Source organism: Mustelus asterias, chromosome 16, assembly GCF_964213995.1.
Source record: "Mustelus asterias chromosome 16, sMusAst1.hap1.1, whole genome shotgun sequence".
Lineage (NCBI taxonomy): Eukaryota > Metazoa > Chordata > Chondrichthyes > Carcharhiniformes > Triakidae > Mustelus > Mustelus asterias.
In genome coordinates, this window is record NC_135816.1 from 62,142,010 (window position 1) to 62,159,245 (window position 17,236).

Genomic DNA, 17,236 nt, shown 5'->3' on the forward strand with positions numbered 1-17,236 from the left:
GCTGCTGAATGCATGTTCTGTGCAAGGTTAAGAGGGGTGTTTACCTGGAGCATTGAGGTCTTAAATGGCACCACTAGAATCAAATCAGCATTACACGCTGGCTGACAATGCAATCTGTCTACTTTGGATACTTCTGACATGTGTTACCAATGCTGCTGCGACTGACATCTCAGAATGATGTCCTGCATGATCCAGCCAGAAATGTGCATGCACAATGCAGATGCTGCTTTGGACGTGTTGCTTTGGACGTGATAGAACATCTTTAGCACTGAAAATTCAGGCCTGAGGGAGTTGTTGAAGAATCAGAGAGAGAGGTGAGGTAGAGAGAGATTATTTTCTTTGTGTAATATTGTTCAATTTCAAATGAAATTGACAGTTGAATTTTGAAGCCAGTTGATCAGCTCCCAGAAAGTCTCAAACATCATTTCAACAAAATTGGGATAGAGGATAAGCGATAGAAAATGACATAAAAAGAGAGAAAGATATGGGAGCAGACACTCTGACTGAGGAATGGGGCCTCTGAAATCTTGCCACCTGTTCTTGGAGGAACAAATGGGAATGGGTGGACTGGATGGAGTGTTATAGAACATAGAACATAGAAAAAATACAGCACAAACAGGCCCTTCGGCCCACAAGTTGCGCCGGTCATGTCCCTACCTACCTAGGCTTATATATAGGCTTACCTATAACCCTCAATCCTATTAAGTCCCATGTACTCATCCAGAAATCTCTTAAAAGACCCCATCGAGTTTGCCTCCACCACCACGGACGGCAGCCGATTCCACTCACCCACCACTGTCTGAGTGAAAAACTTACCCCTGACATCTCCTCTGTACCTACTCCCCAGCACCTTACACCTGTGCCCTCTCGTAGCAGCCATTTCAGCCCTGGGAAAAAGCCTCCGAGAATCCACCCGATCTATACCTCTCAACATCTTGTACACCTCTATCAGGTCACCTCTCATCCTTCGTCTCTCCAAGGAGAAAAGACCGAGCTCCCTCAACCTATCCTCATAAGGCATGCCAACCAATCCAGGCAACATCCTTGTAAATCTTCTATGCACCATTTCAATCATTTCCACATCCCTCCTGTAATGAGGCGACCAGAACTGAGCACAGTACTCCAAGTGGGGTCTGACGAGGGTCTTATAAAGCTGCATCATTATCTCCCGACTCCTAAACTCAATCCCTCGATTGATGAAGGCCAGCACACCATACGCCTTCTTAACCACCTTTTGATGTTATAGAGGAGGTGAATGAGATTGGAGCAAGGCAAAGGAGAGAATAAAAGGTTGGTTGGGAGTGACGGTGTGGTAATGATGTGAATTTGGGTGTTGAAGATAGGGGAACGGATAATAGGACGTTAAGAGATATGGGATTGAGGGGAAACAATTGATTGGCAGAGGAAAAAGCCACACAGCGCCATGTTCTTCCCATCATCCCTAACCAAATCTCTGCATCCGTTAGTGCCTCCTTTCCTTGCCATTCACCACCTCACACCCAAAAGGAAAGAGAAAAAGAGAAGAAAAGAATTAACATGAATAAAGCAAAAGAGAAGATAGAGAGAAGCACAACTAGGGAAGGAGAGACAGTGACATGAAGACAGCAGAGATAGGTAACAGAAACTATTTTCAGTACCATGGTAGATCAGCTAGTATACAAATAAATGGAAGAAATTATGATTGGAAGGATTGTGACTAATAGGAACCTATATCAATATGTAAATAATTGAGAGTTGGTCGTTTTGAAAGGGTGCTGTGAGGGAGGCCTTGTTCATTTGGCACAGTAATAAATACTATTACATTCAATGCTTTGCTAAGCCAGCTGTGTTTGTTTCCTGACATTGTTTCTATCACGAATAGCCTCAGAAACAGTAATGTCAGGCTGTATCTTATCTTTGATCTGCTTCAGACAGCCGAGCAACGAATTTTACAAAGAAAAACACAAAAGGTTATCAGTGACAGAGCGAGCCTGTATCACTGCACTGCAAGTGTTAATCAAACACCCACATATGCGATAAAAGAATGAAGACCTCAATTCTGCCTTCAATAAACTTGAGGCACTAAAGTTACAGATTATCAAAATGTTTCTGAGGCCCTGAACAAGTTTGTTTATCGCTGACCTTAATGTGTTTATTTACTGGCAGAGAAGAACAGAAGTAAAACGGGGCAGCTATACAGCTTTGAACATTATTGATCAGCACATGTTCAGGTTGGTGTAAGAGAAACAGTACATATTAGGTTTGAGTTTTGCTTTCGCAACCTTGATCATTTTTCTGATTGCACTGTCAACCAATACATAGAAACATAGAAGATAGGAGCAGGAGGAGGCCATTTGGCCATTCGAGCCTGCTCCGCCATTCATTATGATCATGGCTGATCATCCAACTCAATAGCCTAATCCTGCTTTTTCCCCATAACCTTTAATCCCATTCACCCCAGTGCTATATCCAGCCGCCTCTTGAATATATTCAATGTTTTGGCATCAACTACTTCCTGTGGTAGTGAGTTCCACAGGCTCACCACTCTGGGTGAAGAAATGTCTCCTCACCTCCGTCCTAAATGGTCTACCCTGAATCCTCAGACTGTGACCCCTGGTTCTGGACTCCCCCACCATTGGGAATATCCTCTCTGTATCTATCCTGTCAAGTCCTGTTTGAATTTTATAAGTCTCTATGAGATCCCCCCTCATTGTCTGAACTCCAGCGAAACCAATCCTAACCTAACCAATCTCTTTTCATACATCAGTCCCACCATCCCTGGAATCAACCTGGTAAACCTTCGCTGCACTCCCTTGAGAGGAAGAACATCCTTCCTCAGAAAAGGAGACCAAAACTGCACACAATACTCACCAAGGCCCTGTATAATTGAAACAACACATCCCACTCCTGTACTCAAAACCTCTTGCAATGAAGGCCAACATGCCATTTGCATTCTTTACCTCCTGCTGCACCTGCATGCTTACCTTCAGTGACTAATGCACAAGGACACCCAGGTCCTGCTGCACACTCCCTTCTCCCAATTTACATCCATTCAGATAGTAATCTGCCTTCTTGTTTTTGCTTCCAAAGTGAATAACCTCTCATTTATCCAAATTATACTGCATCTGCCATTGATTTGCCCACTCACCCAACCTGTCCAGATCATTCTGAAGGATCTCTGCATCCTCGCCACAGTTCACTCTCCCACTCAACTTGGTATAATCTGCAAACTTTGAGATGTTACATTTTGTTCCCTCATCCAAATCATTAATATATATTGTGAATAGCTGGGGGTCCCAGCACCGATCCCTGTGGCACCCCACTAGTTACCGCTGCCAATTTGAAAAGCACCCATTAATTCTTACTCTTTGTTTTCTCTCTGCCAACCAGTTTTTTATCCATCTCAATACACTTCCCCCAATCCCGTGCGCTTTAACCTTGTACAATTATCTCTTGTGTAGGACTTTGTCAAATGCTTTCCAAATAGTCCAAATATACCACATCTACTGGTTTCCCCTTGTCAACTCTACTGGTTACATCTTCAAAGAATTTCCAACAGATTTATCAAGCATGATTTCCCCTTCATAAATCCATGCTAACTCTGTCTGATCCTGCCATTGCTTTATAAATGTTTTGCTATAAAGTCCTTGATAATGGATTTTTAACATTTTCCCCACTACCAATGTTAAGCTTACTGATCTATAATTCCCTGTTTTCTCTCTACCTCCCATTTTGAATATTGGAGTGACATTAGCTACCCTCCAATCTGCAGGGACTGTTCCAGAGTCTATAGAATCCTGGAATGCATCCACTATTTCTAGAGTCACTTCCTTAAATACTCTGGGATGTAGATGATCAGGCCCTGGGGATGTATCCATTTTCAATCCCATTAATTTTCCCAGCACCCTTTCTCTACTAATATTGATCTCCCTCAGTCCTTCCCTCTCACTAAATCTTGCATTCTCCAACATTTCTGTCATTTGATTTGTGTCCTCTTTTGTGAAGACAGGACCCCCAAAGTATATATTCAATTGCTCGGCCATTTCTTTGTCCCCTATTATACATTCCCCCGTTTCTGCCTGTAGGGGACCTACATTTGTCTTCACCAACCTCTTTCTCTTCACATATCTATAGAAACTCTTAGTGTCCATCTTTATGTTCCCTGCAAGCTTACTTTCGTATTGTATTTTCCCCTTCTTAATCAATCCCTTGGTCCTTTGCTGGATTCTAAACTGCTCCCAATCCCCAGACCTATTATTTTTTTTGGCCAATCTATATGCTTTTTCCTTAGGTCAGATACTCTCTCTAATTTCCTTTGTAAGCCATGGATTGGCCCTCTTACCCATTTTGCTTTTGTGCCAGACAGGAATTAACAGTTGCTGCCGTTCTCCCATGTGTTCCATAAATGTTTGCTGTTGTCTATCCACTATCATCTCTTTAAGTAACACTCCCCAACCTATCAAGGCAAACTCATGCCTCATATCCTCAGTTTCCTTTATTAAGATTCAGCACCCTGGTCTCTGAATCAACTGCTTCACTCTCCATCTTGATAAAAATTCTATCATGTTATGGTCACTCTTCCCCAAGGGGTCTCATACAGCTAGATTGGCAATGATTCCCTTATCATTACACAGTACCCAGTCTAAGATGGCCTGTTCTCTAGTTGGCTCCTCCACATGTTAGTCAAGAAAACCATCCCGTATACATTCCAGGAATTCTTCCTCTATGGCATTATGGCTGATTTGATTTGTCCAATCTACGTGTAGATTAAAATCACCCATGATACCGATATTCCCTTATCACTTGCATCTCCAATTTCATGTTAATGTCATTCCCAACATCACCACTGCACTTTGGGGGTCTATATATGACACCCACTTGGTATTTCTCAACTCTACCCACACAAACTTCACATTGTCAGAGCTAATATCCTTTCTTACTATTGTGTTAATTTCGTCTTTAACCAGCCGTGCCACTCCACCACCGTTTCCTTTGTGCCTGTCCTCCCTAAGTATTGAATACCCTGGGACATTCAATTCCCAATCCTGGTCACCCTGTAGCCATGTCTCCGTAATCCCAGTTATATTGTACCCATTTATATCTATCTGTGCGATTAGTTCATCGACTTTGTTGCAAATGCTCCACGCATTAAGGCACAGAGCCTTTAAGCTTGTCTTTTTAACATTGTTTGCTCACTCTCAATAGTTTTCTCTATAGCCCTGTTTGAACTTTGTCCTTGGTTTCTCTGCCTATCACTTTTCTTATTCCCTTTTCTACCTTTTGTTTTTGACCTTGCTCCCTCCTTCTCTGACTTGTTACATAGGTTCCCATCCCCGGCATGTTAGTTTAAACCTTGCCCAACCGCTCTAGCAAACAGTCCCCTAGGACATCAGTCCCAATCCTGCCCAGGTGTAATCCGTCCAATTTGTACAGGTCCAACCTCCCCCAGAATCGGTCCCAATGCCCCAGGAATCTGTAACCCTCCCCCGACACCATCTCTTCAGCCACGTATTCGTCCGATATATCCTGTCATTTCTACTCTGACTAGCATGTGGCACTGGTAGTAATCCTGAGATCACTACCTTTGAGGTCCAATTTCTTAACTTTCTTCCTAGCTCCCTGTATTCTGCTTTTAAGACCTCACCCCTTTTTTTACCTATGTCGTTTGTACCGATGTGTACCATGACGACTGGCTGTTCACCCTCCCGCTCCAGAATGTCCTATACCAGCTCTGAGACATCCTTGACCCTAGCACCAGAGAGGCAACATACCATCCTGGAGTCTCATTTGCAGCTACAGAAAGACCTGTCAATTCCCCTTACAATTGAATTCCCTATAACTATCACACTGGCACATTTTTTACCCCTCCCCTCTGCAGCAGAACCAACCGTGGTGCAATGAGTTTGGCTGCTGCTGCTTTCCCCAGAGAGGTCATTCCCCTCAAAAGTATCCAAAGCGGTATATCTGTTTTGCAGGGGAATGGCCAGAGGAGATTCCTGCACTATCTGCCTATCTCTCTTGCTCTGTCTGGTAGTACAAATCAAACTTCCCTTTAGCAAGCCATTATTCTACAGAAAATGTGATAATGTGCTGGTTAGGTGGATTGGCTATGCTAAACTGCTCCTTATTGTCCTAATATATGCAGATTAGGGGGATTAGCGGGGTAAATGCATGAGGGTATGGGGATAGGGTGGGGGGGTGGGCTTGGATAAGATGTTACATCGGAGAATCGGTGCCTTACATGTGCAATGAATAACCAGCAGTAGAGGGAACTGTTAGCATCGGCCACTTTTCCTTCAAGGCCATGGCAGAATCTGGGAATGGATTTATTTGAGTTCAAAGCCAACTTTTTCATCAAGATCATTAATTACTATTGCAGATGGGTTGAAGTGAGTAGACTGCATAGCACCATAATCGAGGCAGTCATTACATTAGCAAGAATCTTCACGACATGTGGAATCCCAGATGTTGTGTTGTAGATAACCATCCTCAATTTGCCAATGAGCTGTCCCATGTTTTTTCACAGGAATATGGTTCCATCCATGTGACTAGTTCACCTAGATATCTTTAGTTCAACAGAAAATCAGAAAGAGGAACTTGAACAATTGAGGAACTGATGAAAAAGAAAGAAGATATTAATTTAGTCTTTTTCACTACAAATCCCCACTGCTAAAATATCGGTTCTAGCCATCAAAACTATTGATGTAAAGACAGCTGCAAACACAATGTCAAACTCCAAAACAAACACACAACCTAATATTACCTCAGATGATTGTGATAAAGTTAGGAAACATGAGAAATAACAAGGAGATGTCAAGTTTAAGTTCAGGCACGGAGCAATAAACTTAAAAGTGCTACAACCAAGGGAGAGAGTATGAATGTGAGATCGAGAGAAAGAAGACATTGTAATAGAAAGAGCTACTCAACTGGATTGGATAGAATTGAGGCAAACCAGGGAAATATCAGAAGGAACAGAAGAGCTTGCTATCATTGGAAGGGAAACGAATGGAACATTAGGCATACTATTTATATATGGATGGAGACAAGGGACCAGAAGCAAGTAACAATTCCACAAACAGCCAGGCAAACTCAGTTCTTAAAGTCCAGCTCGCTATATATTCCAAAGGAACTCCATTACCACGTCTGCTTTAGTCATTGTTCTGGAACTAGTAATCACATTTTGATGTTTCATCTCTGAAACTTTTGACACATCTCAAGATAGGAAAAACCAACAAGAGATGGAGTGTTTTCAACCTCCACATGGGGGTTTGAGTATCTGTTAGTTGTACATTCTGGTCAGCTGACAATTCCCCATTATCTTGATAGATGTTTGGCCTCTGCTGGACAGGTAAGCTCGTAAAGATGCAAATAATATGTCATAATGATGAGAAATTGCGACTGAGATCTTCTTATTCCTTTACCAGCTAACCAAAGACATATTGAACTCTTTAAAGAGGATCTATTTTCTTAAAAAATAAGAATGAAGCTAACCAAAAATGGCTGCCAGGAGTCATTTGATGTCTAGAATTGTAAATTACCCTTTTCTGGAATGTCACTGTATGAATTGCACATGCTGCTCATGGAATTCCACACCCGAGGATGTCAAAGTCCACTTCAAAAAGGGGCTCTTGTAGAGAAAGCATAAAAAATACAAAGTGCTAGAATTTAAACCGCTGTGATTCTTTCAGGATACTGGGAACTGCTAGCCAGCCAGATATCCAGCAGGCATTCAAAACCTTGGAAGGACAAAATAACCCTATCTTAGATTCCCAAAAGTGCAGAAGGAGGCCGTTTGGCCCATCAAGCTTGCAGCGACAACAATCCCAGCAACACCCTCTCCCCGCAATCGCATGTATTTACCCTGCTAATCCCCCTGATACTAAGGGGCAATTTTGCATGACCAATCCACCTAACCCACACATCTTTGGAGTGTGGAAGGAAACTGAAGCTCCCGGAGGAAACCCACACAGACATGGGGAGAATGTGCAAACTCCACACAGACAGTGACCCAAGCTGGGAATTGAACTAGGTCCCTGGCTCCATGAGGCAGCAATGCCACCTTCTTGCCCACAAGAGAAAGCTTTGGGGCTCCTTCATTCAGCTTTGCAGTTGCAGGAGTGTCGCTGACACCCCCTCCTGATATTCCTAGTGCTGTGAGGCAGCATTGCTAACCACTATGTCACTGTGCCACCCACCTTCTGTTGGTTTCTATTATCCTGAAATGTATCAGAAGTTTCTAAGATGAAAGGTCAAAATTGTGATTACTTGTTCAATAACAATGGCTCCAAGACATGTTAATCAAATTTCTTCTTGGAATATACAAAGGAGGTTTAAGAATTTGTTTTTTCCAAGCCAGAAACAGAGAGAAAAGGTAACACTGCTGAAGAGAGCAGTAAGGAATCTCTCCCTCTCTCTGAAGCTAAAATGGACTCCAGCAAGGTGTAGTTAACCTCAATTAAACTCCAAGATTTTAAAGGAACCCTAACTTCAATTGGCTGCAACATTAAATGACCCTAAGCCAAGGACAAGCAATGGTCTTAATTGTATATTCTTTTAACTATTATTTGGAGTATGTGTGCTTTTGTCTGTATGTATGTGTGTGTGAGAGAGAGATTGTGTCTTTTATTATTTTTCTCGGGTTTGCTAACCAATAAACTTACTCTTCCTTCGACTCAAAATCTGGTTTAATTGGATCTATATTACAAAGTAAATATATTTGGATTGGAAAAGGCATTTGTGGAGAAAAGAAAAAATAACCTTTGTTGTGACCAACTGAGGGGGCTGAATAAAGGGGAGCCAATCCAATCCTCACCCAGTCATAACACATGCACTCTCCATTCAATTGTCTTTTTTGAGGTACACCTTGACACCCCCAGGTGTGAAATTCCATGCAAAACATGTCAGAGCATGGTTGCAGTCGAATTCATATAGTAACTATTTAGAAGTGGTCTACTGACAATTCCAGACATCAGGGACTTGTGGCAGCCATTTGTGATACTTTAAAAAGTCCTCTTTAAACAGTTCAGTATGTTTTCAGTTATCTTGTGAAGTTATGGGTAGATTTCACTCAGTCACAGTTGCCCATCGCCATAACCAAACTGCAAAGCATAGCATTTCTTGCCGGTTTGTTGCTACTTTGTTGCAGAAAATATAATGTTTTAACTTCAGCTTTTGTGTTTACCAAGGTAAGGAATACTTGTACTGGGGGGTGGGACATGCTACATTTTTACAACATATAAATTGTTCGGTGCAGAGTAAAGCTCTTTCCACTGTACTTCAACCGTGTACATTTTCAGAGAATTAGTGCATTATTACATCAATGTGATATTTTTCCATCATCCATACCAGACATCCCATGAATATGTTAAATATAATTGCCACATCCTTAGAATGTAGGGAGATGTAGTGAGGCAAATCAAGAGCTTGGGGCCAAGGCAACTAAATGGTGGAGCAACTAAAATTGGAGGTGCACAATTTGCCAGAATTTAAAAAGCAGATATTTTGGAGTGTTGTGGGACTGGAGGAAATTACAGAGACAGGGACATGTGAGGCCACAAAGGTATTTGAAAATGAGGATGAGAACTCTAAGATCAAGTCTTTGTCTGACCAGGACCTAAGGTAGGGGAGTGAGTACCGGTGTGTTAGTGGAACAAGACTTGCTGTGAGTTAACAGAGTCAACAGAGTCCTGGATCATAGAATCCGTAGATTCATACAGTGCAGAAGGAGGCCATTTGGCCCATCAAGTCAGCACCGAACACAATCCCATCCAGGTCCCATCCCCATAACCCCATGCATTTACCCCAGCTAGTCCCCCGACGCTAAGGGGCAATTTAGCATGGCCAATCCACCTAACTTGCACATCTTTGGATTGTGGGAGGAAACCCACGCAAACACAGGGAGAACGTGCAGACTCTGCACAGACAGTGACCTAAGCCAGGAATCGAACTCAGGTCCTTGGCACTGTGAGGTAACCCATGTCATCCTGGATGATGTTACGTTCACAGAGGGCAGAACAAGGGCACCAGTCAGGAGTGTTTTGGAATAATCAAGTCTAGAATTAATAAAGACATGAATGAGGGATTTAGCAGCAGATGAACTGAGATGGTGTGAAGTTGGATGATGTTACAGAGGTGGAAATAGGTGATCTTAGTGATAGCATAAATATACAGTCAGAAACTCATCTCAGGATGAAATGTGATATCAAGATTGCAAACAGACTGACTTAATCTGAGACTATTGCTGGGGAGAGGGATGGAGTTGGTATGGAGTTTGGAGTGTTGATTGAAATCAATGACTTCAGTCTTCACAATATTTAATTGGAGGAAATTTCTTCTTATCCAATATTGGATGTCAGAGAAGAAATCTGATAATTTAACAAAAGTAGGAGTTGAGTGAGATGATGATGACGTAGGGATGGGCGTTGTCAGCACAGTGAAAACTCATACGGTGCTTTTGGTTGATGAAGGGCAGCATGCAGGTAAGAAATAGGAGAGGGACAAGGATCAATCCTTGGGAGACACCAGAGGCATTGGTGCAGGAGCAGGAAAAAAGTCACTGTAAATGATTCTCTGACTATGATTAGATAGACCAGAATGGAACCAAGTGAGAACAGACCCTTTCAGTCGGACAACAGTGGAGGGACATTGGGGAAAGATGGTGTGGGTCCAACCATGTCAAAGGTTACAAACAGGTCAAGAAGAACATGGAAGGAAAGATTGTTTGTCACAGTTATAAAGGATGTCATTTGTCGCTTCGATTGACTCTGTTTCAGTACCATGACAGAGACAGAAACCTAATTGGAGGGATGTAGTAACAGGAAAGATTGAAATGGACCTGGGAGGAGACAACACATTGTCATGAACAATGCTATGAGGGTGTCCCAACTTGAAACACTGGATCATGGTGGAGTAATTTTTTTCTGAATATTCTGAGGAGTCATGTAAAAGCCCAGTGAGGAATCAGTCCAGTCATTATATTAAAAAATTGTTAAATAATATTTATTAACTTAAAAGAAGATACACAATGAAAAGGACAGACAGCACAGTGGCACAGTGGTTAGCACTGTTACCTCAAGTGCCAGGACCCAGGTTCGATTCTGGCCTTGGGTGGCTGTCTGTGTGGAATTTGCACATTTTCCCTGTGCCTCTTTTAGGGCAAACCAAATAAACCAACTCAAATTAACTCAGGGACAAAGTAAAAGGGGCAGCTCCCCAAACGGAGGGGGAACAGCCTGAACAGAACAGAAGTGCAAAGGAAACTTAAAACATCAAATCATAATGTGATTATCGGGGTCTATAATGCACCCCAGCCCCTGCGGAAGAGTGCTCTTTCAGAGGGTTGGTGCAGGCTCAGTGAGCCGAATGGCCTCCTTCTGCACTGTACGGTTTCAATGGAATACTAAGACACATGAATAACTGAACACATATACAGTTCATGTAGAAATGTTCCAAAATATATCTACAATCCATGAACTCGCTAAGACTTCCCGTTCCCAAAAAACACCCATTCAAATAAATCTATGTCACATCCAGCTTATAGTTACCACACAATACAAAGCTGATGATCAAGTCTGGGAAACATCTTTTCTTCATCCAATGAAGATATTTAAACTGCCTTAAAGGTTTCCTGCAATGCCCTTGGCTCTAAAACTTAGATGCAACACTTTGGCATCTCTGAGAACTGAAAAAATATTACAGGACCCCTTGGCTGTGAAATGGATCATAGCCTCCTGGCTGTGAAGTATGGACTAGCTTCAGTATGGACTGTCAGCTTCTGAGTGAAGTAATAAATTATATTATTTCCTCTTTTGTGATTTCAAACTCAAGAGTCGGCTGTCTACATTTCTCAAATCCTTTTCTTTTGTGGAGCTTAGCATTTCTATAGCCCTGAATGCCTGCTGTGATAGCGGAGTCGGACACTTTAGGAACTTTCAAGCAGTTATTGGATAGGCACATGGAGCACACCAGAATGATAGGGAGTGGGATAGCTTGATCTTGGTTTCGGACAAAGCTCGGCACAACATCAAGGGCCGAAGGGTCTGTACTGTTCTATGTATCGCCAATCATTTAGGTAACCCATTTCTGCTTGGGGAAACTTAACATTTCTGTAACAGTCATTAACTAATCTGTTTCTACTTCTAGAGCAATTCACGCCTGATCATCTTTAGATGCTCTCATACTTTTGGAATGCCCTGATCACATTTAGAGGCTTGCCTGCCCCTGGAAATATTGGCTGTTATTGTTGCTAGGCAGATTTCTACTTTTCAGGCCCTTTTAAATTATTTTACTGTTGCTGCTAGGCAAATCCTTGACAACACTCAAGGACTTTGGATAGGAAAGAGAAGTTGAAGGGACTGAATGTATGGTTGCTAAAGTTGCCAATAATACAAAGACAGGTAGGAAAGTAAATTGTGAAGGGGACATGGATAAGTTAAAAGAACAGACAAAAATTTGGCACATGGAGTATAATGTGGAAAATGTGAACTTGATCACTTTGGCAGGTAGAAAAACAGCACATTATTTAAATGGAAAGTAATTGTAGAACTTGAGGTACAGAGGGACCTTGGAGTGCTGTACATGAATTACAGAAGGTTAGTGTGGAGCTAGCAAGTGATTAGGAAAGCATATGGGATGTTGCTGTTGCCAGAGGAATGGAATGTAAAAAATAGGGATGTTTTGCCACAGTTGCACAGGGTGTTGGTGAGACCATATCTGGAGTACTGTGTATAGGTTTGTTCTCCTTATTTAAGAAGATTCATTCAACTGATTGCAGGGAGGTGCATTATTTAACAAGGAGAGGTTGGCCAGGCTGGGCCGGCATCCATTTAAGTTTAGAAGAATGAAAAGTGATCTTATCGAAACATAAGATCCTGGGGGGTTTTGGGTGGATGCTAAAAGGATATTTCCCCTTGTAGGAAAGACTAGAATTAGGGGGTGACACCGTTTAAAAATAAAGGATTGCTCATTTGCGATGAAGAAACATTTTATCTCAGAAGGTTCAGAATCGTTGGAACTCTCTTCTCTAGAGACCAGTAAAGGCAAGGTCTTTGAATATTTTCAAGGCAGAGATAGATATATTCTTGACTAACAAGGGAGTCAAAGGTTACTGGGGGTAGACAGAATATGGAGTTGAGGCCACAATCAGATCAGCCATAATCTTATTGAATGCTGGAGCAAACTTGAGGGGCCAAGTAGCCTCATCCTGCTCCTATTTTGTATGTTTGTCTGTTTCCTCCCCGCCTCCGTTTGAGGTCCTCCAGTCCAGTTCTTTCCATGTCTCAAATCCTGAAATAGTCATAGCCCATGTCATGAGCTTCATTCTGTATCTTAATCCCAATTGGCAGCCATGTTTTAAGCATTACAATTTTAAACTTCTTCCCTAAATCCCCTCCTTCCTTTGAGATTAAGCTGATAACACCACTTCCCCCACCCTTTTCTGTTCAACCTCCATTTAAATCTTATCTCACTGTGAAGCGTCTTGAGATGTTTTTACTTTTAAATTATTCTGCTAATCTGGGATTGCTCCTGCACAGGAAAAGACGGACATCACAAAGCTGATATCATCTTAAAATGTCTTTATTTGGCCCTAAAACCGGACAGTTTATTATTGAATGGATACATACACAGACAGGGTCACAAGGTCAGTCTGGTTCAATGACCTCTTACATACAACAGGACAGACTAGGAAATTGTTCTGCTGATTAAATCAATGTTGAAAAAGGCAGGAATTACTTAATTGGCTCTAATTGATTTCAATTATCTATGTGACTCTGAAAATACAGCAAGTGACAGGTTGCTGCTGTGAAGCAGGCCATCAAATCTCTTCAAAAACAACTTCGGGGAAGACAAAACCTTCAAACATTTCAACAAGGATATATAATTTCTTTCATAAAAATCAATAAATTAAATGTAATTCTGTGAATTACAAAGACATTTTAATTTTACAAGTTGATTGAAGTGTTACTAATTATCTGGAATGTTTCCATCAATGAATTATCTCACTGACTTTGAGCTGAAATGTTTTAGTTGGAAGAAATTCCCATTTCTGTATTTTTATCAAATTGTAGCTGGACAATCAGCCTCCTTCACTCTGCCCCTGATGGGATATCCTCGCACAGTATTCTGATATTGGCTGATTTGGATATCTCAAGGACTGTTCCTGGCTATAGCAACAGGGAGATTCAAATGATAGTTAACCTGGGACTCAGGCTAAACACAGTTTGGGAACAAACTGTTTAAACTGCTGTGACTAATGAATAATACTGTCCCTTATGTTGTACCTAATGTGTGTGCACACGTACTGTAGGGAGATTGTGTTGTTTGTAAGGGCATATGTGTATGATAAAGGAACAGCGTTGTTGTATACAAGAGGTTGTCACCATGGATATGTGAGAGTCAGAGCTTTAATATCAAATATGTTGGTATATGTGAGACAAGAAAATTGGATCCGTATGTATTTGTGACATGGGATTATGTGATATGTACAGGAAATAGGTTGTTTTCTATACATAGATATCACATACATTCACAATTTGACATCAGAATTCACAATTTTGAGGCCAGTGATTCTGAATGATTCTTCACCATGTTCTGTGATAGAAGATGACCCAGACATAAAACCCTGCTGTGTGCTTTCAAAAATGTACAGATACTCACAAAAGAAATTGTTGAAGTATTTTTCTGTACAAATCACTTACAATATAATTGATTAATATTTAAACATTACTGATAAAATTAATCTAATATATGGGTTGTTATTTTAATGCAATAATCAGCCTGCAATTCTATTCAAGGTAGTACAAAAATATAGGCTCATTAATGGCATTATTTATTTAACTGCTGATTCCTTCCTCCCAATATACCTTGCCATAATTTCCAAAATGTTGTTGGCATTTTCACAACATATTTACCCTGTACTGTCCTGAGACAAGAAAAAAAAATCTTAATTTAGGACAACAAAATCATGAATCTTCTATTGACTGGAAAAAAGACTCTAACTGAATCTATCTAATCAGTAACTGAGCTTTAGATCATGTTCAGTAAGATAGGAAAGTGAAGTAGAGGATCAGCCATGAACTTATTGAATGGTGGAGTAGGTTTGCGAGGCCATATCATAGAAATCATAGAAACCCTACAGTGCAGAAGGAGGCCATTCGGCCCATCGAGTCTGCACCGACCACAATCCCACCCAGGCCCTACCCCCACATATTTACCCACTAATCCCTCTAACCTATGCATCTCAGGACTCTAAGGGGCAATTTTTAACCTGGCCAATCAACCTAACCCGCACATCTTTGGACTGTGGGAGGAAACCGGAGCACCCGGAGGAAACCCACGCAGACACGGGGAGAATGTGCAAACTCCACACAGACAGTGACCCGAGCCGGGAATCGAACCCGGGACCCTGGAGCTGTGAAGCAGCAGTGCTAACCACTGTGCTACCGTGGCCATCTCCTGCTCCTATTTCTTATGTTTTATTCATTAGTTGAGCCAATTTCAACGGAATGAATGAGAGAAATTAGCTAGGTAAAAAAAATTAATGATTTTATGTGGTTGAAAGGTGATTTGAACAAATTGACTTCGATGAATCACGGAGAAATGTGTGCAGCCATTCTTCTTTGTGCCACCAATCCAGACTCTAGATCACAGGTGCCTGTTTTAGTTCAATTCTCAACTCTTCCTACACTAAGATGGCATACAGCCCCACTAGTTCGGGGTGGAACATGCAAGCTAGCAGTCATGCTTCCTCTGTGAGGACTGCAGTCCTGCCAGCTCAAGGGAGAAACATGAACAGGACTGGTGTTTTACCTGTCTGATATTGTTTTATCTCAGTGCTGACTTTAAGTACTGTTCCAGCTTCTTACCATTTCACTTGAACTATTGTATCAGTCCACAGCAAGTTTAGAGGCAACAAACATCTCCAAAAGAAAAAAAAAGGGAAACAGCAGGAAAGAACCAGCATTCATTGTAACAAAGTGTTGTTGGTGCTGAAGACATAAAATGTCCGTGAGGAACATTAGCAACAAAATGGACAATAGGGGAGAAGCTTTCAGTCTTATGCTTTAGCCTCTTTTGTCCATTGGTAAAACTGTGCATACTAAAACGCATAATTGTAAATCCCCACCTTGCCAACTGTATATCTCAGAACTCTTCAGTTTATTGTTGACGAAAAGCACCTTCATTGAAGTACCATTTTATGAAAAAATAATTTATAAAAAAGGCAACAATTTGTTTGCAATAAACATGCCAATATAAGACACTCTGTACAGCTACAGTCGATTCAATCTTATTTACAAAAATGCAAATGATAGAAGGGCAGCACAATTCAGGCAGTGTGGATGACTCTGTTGGTCATATGGTGCAAGATCCTGAGGTCATATTTTTACCCATAATGCTAAAGTCTCTTTTCTGCTTGAAGGCACCCTATTTACAAATACTGCAGCAGAGTTAACTTCTCATCAGCACTGAGTTTTGGCACATCAATCACTGACTTTAAACAGCAGCAGCTTAGCATCCTAACAGTAGCATTTTTTTTTTGTGGTCTCTACTTTGACAATTGCCACTGGGGGCATGATTACTGTCGTGGCAATGCTCCCTGAAGAGACAGTATATCTGATACGAGCAAGTTGTCAACATTCCTGCATCCTACTGTCTCTAAGAATGCCAAGGAAGCAAAACTTTACAGCTGAAGTATATTGGTTTTCTGAACCCTGAACCCGTGGAGTATGGATTAATTCCTGCAATTTCTCTCCCCCACTGCTCCTTCCCACAAATTGCCAATCTCAGCTATCTAAGTGTGTGTGGTGCGAGGTTTCCACAGCAGGTGAAAAGTAAAATTGGAATGAAAGCTACTTTTATGCCCTTGAAGCTGGCTGTTCTTTTGCCTCTAGGCAACTGTGTATGGAGTAAGGAAATGGGCAAATAACGAAAAAAGGGAGTCTTACAAGAAAAAAAAAAGAGAAAATCCAAATGTTCTTTTCCACAGATGTCTCCAATAGCTACTGTAAATAATTCTAGACCACAAAAATATTGAAATTAATAACCAGAAAAGGAAGTATGACTGCCAATAAGTTTGGACATGCTACTTAAAGAAAAATTTCAGATACAAATATTTTTTCTATTTTACAGTTTTCTGCAGGGTTTAAAGTAGCAAACTGATGATTATCTGGATAAATGGTGCTCAAACAGCTGGATCAGCTGTTTTCAGGCTGTTCTATTCACACAGAAAAAAAAAATTACATTTTCCACGAAGAGTTGC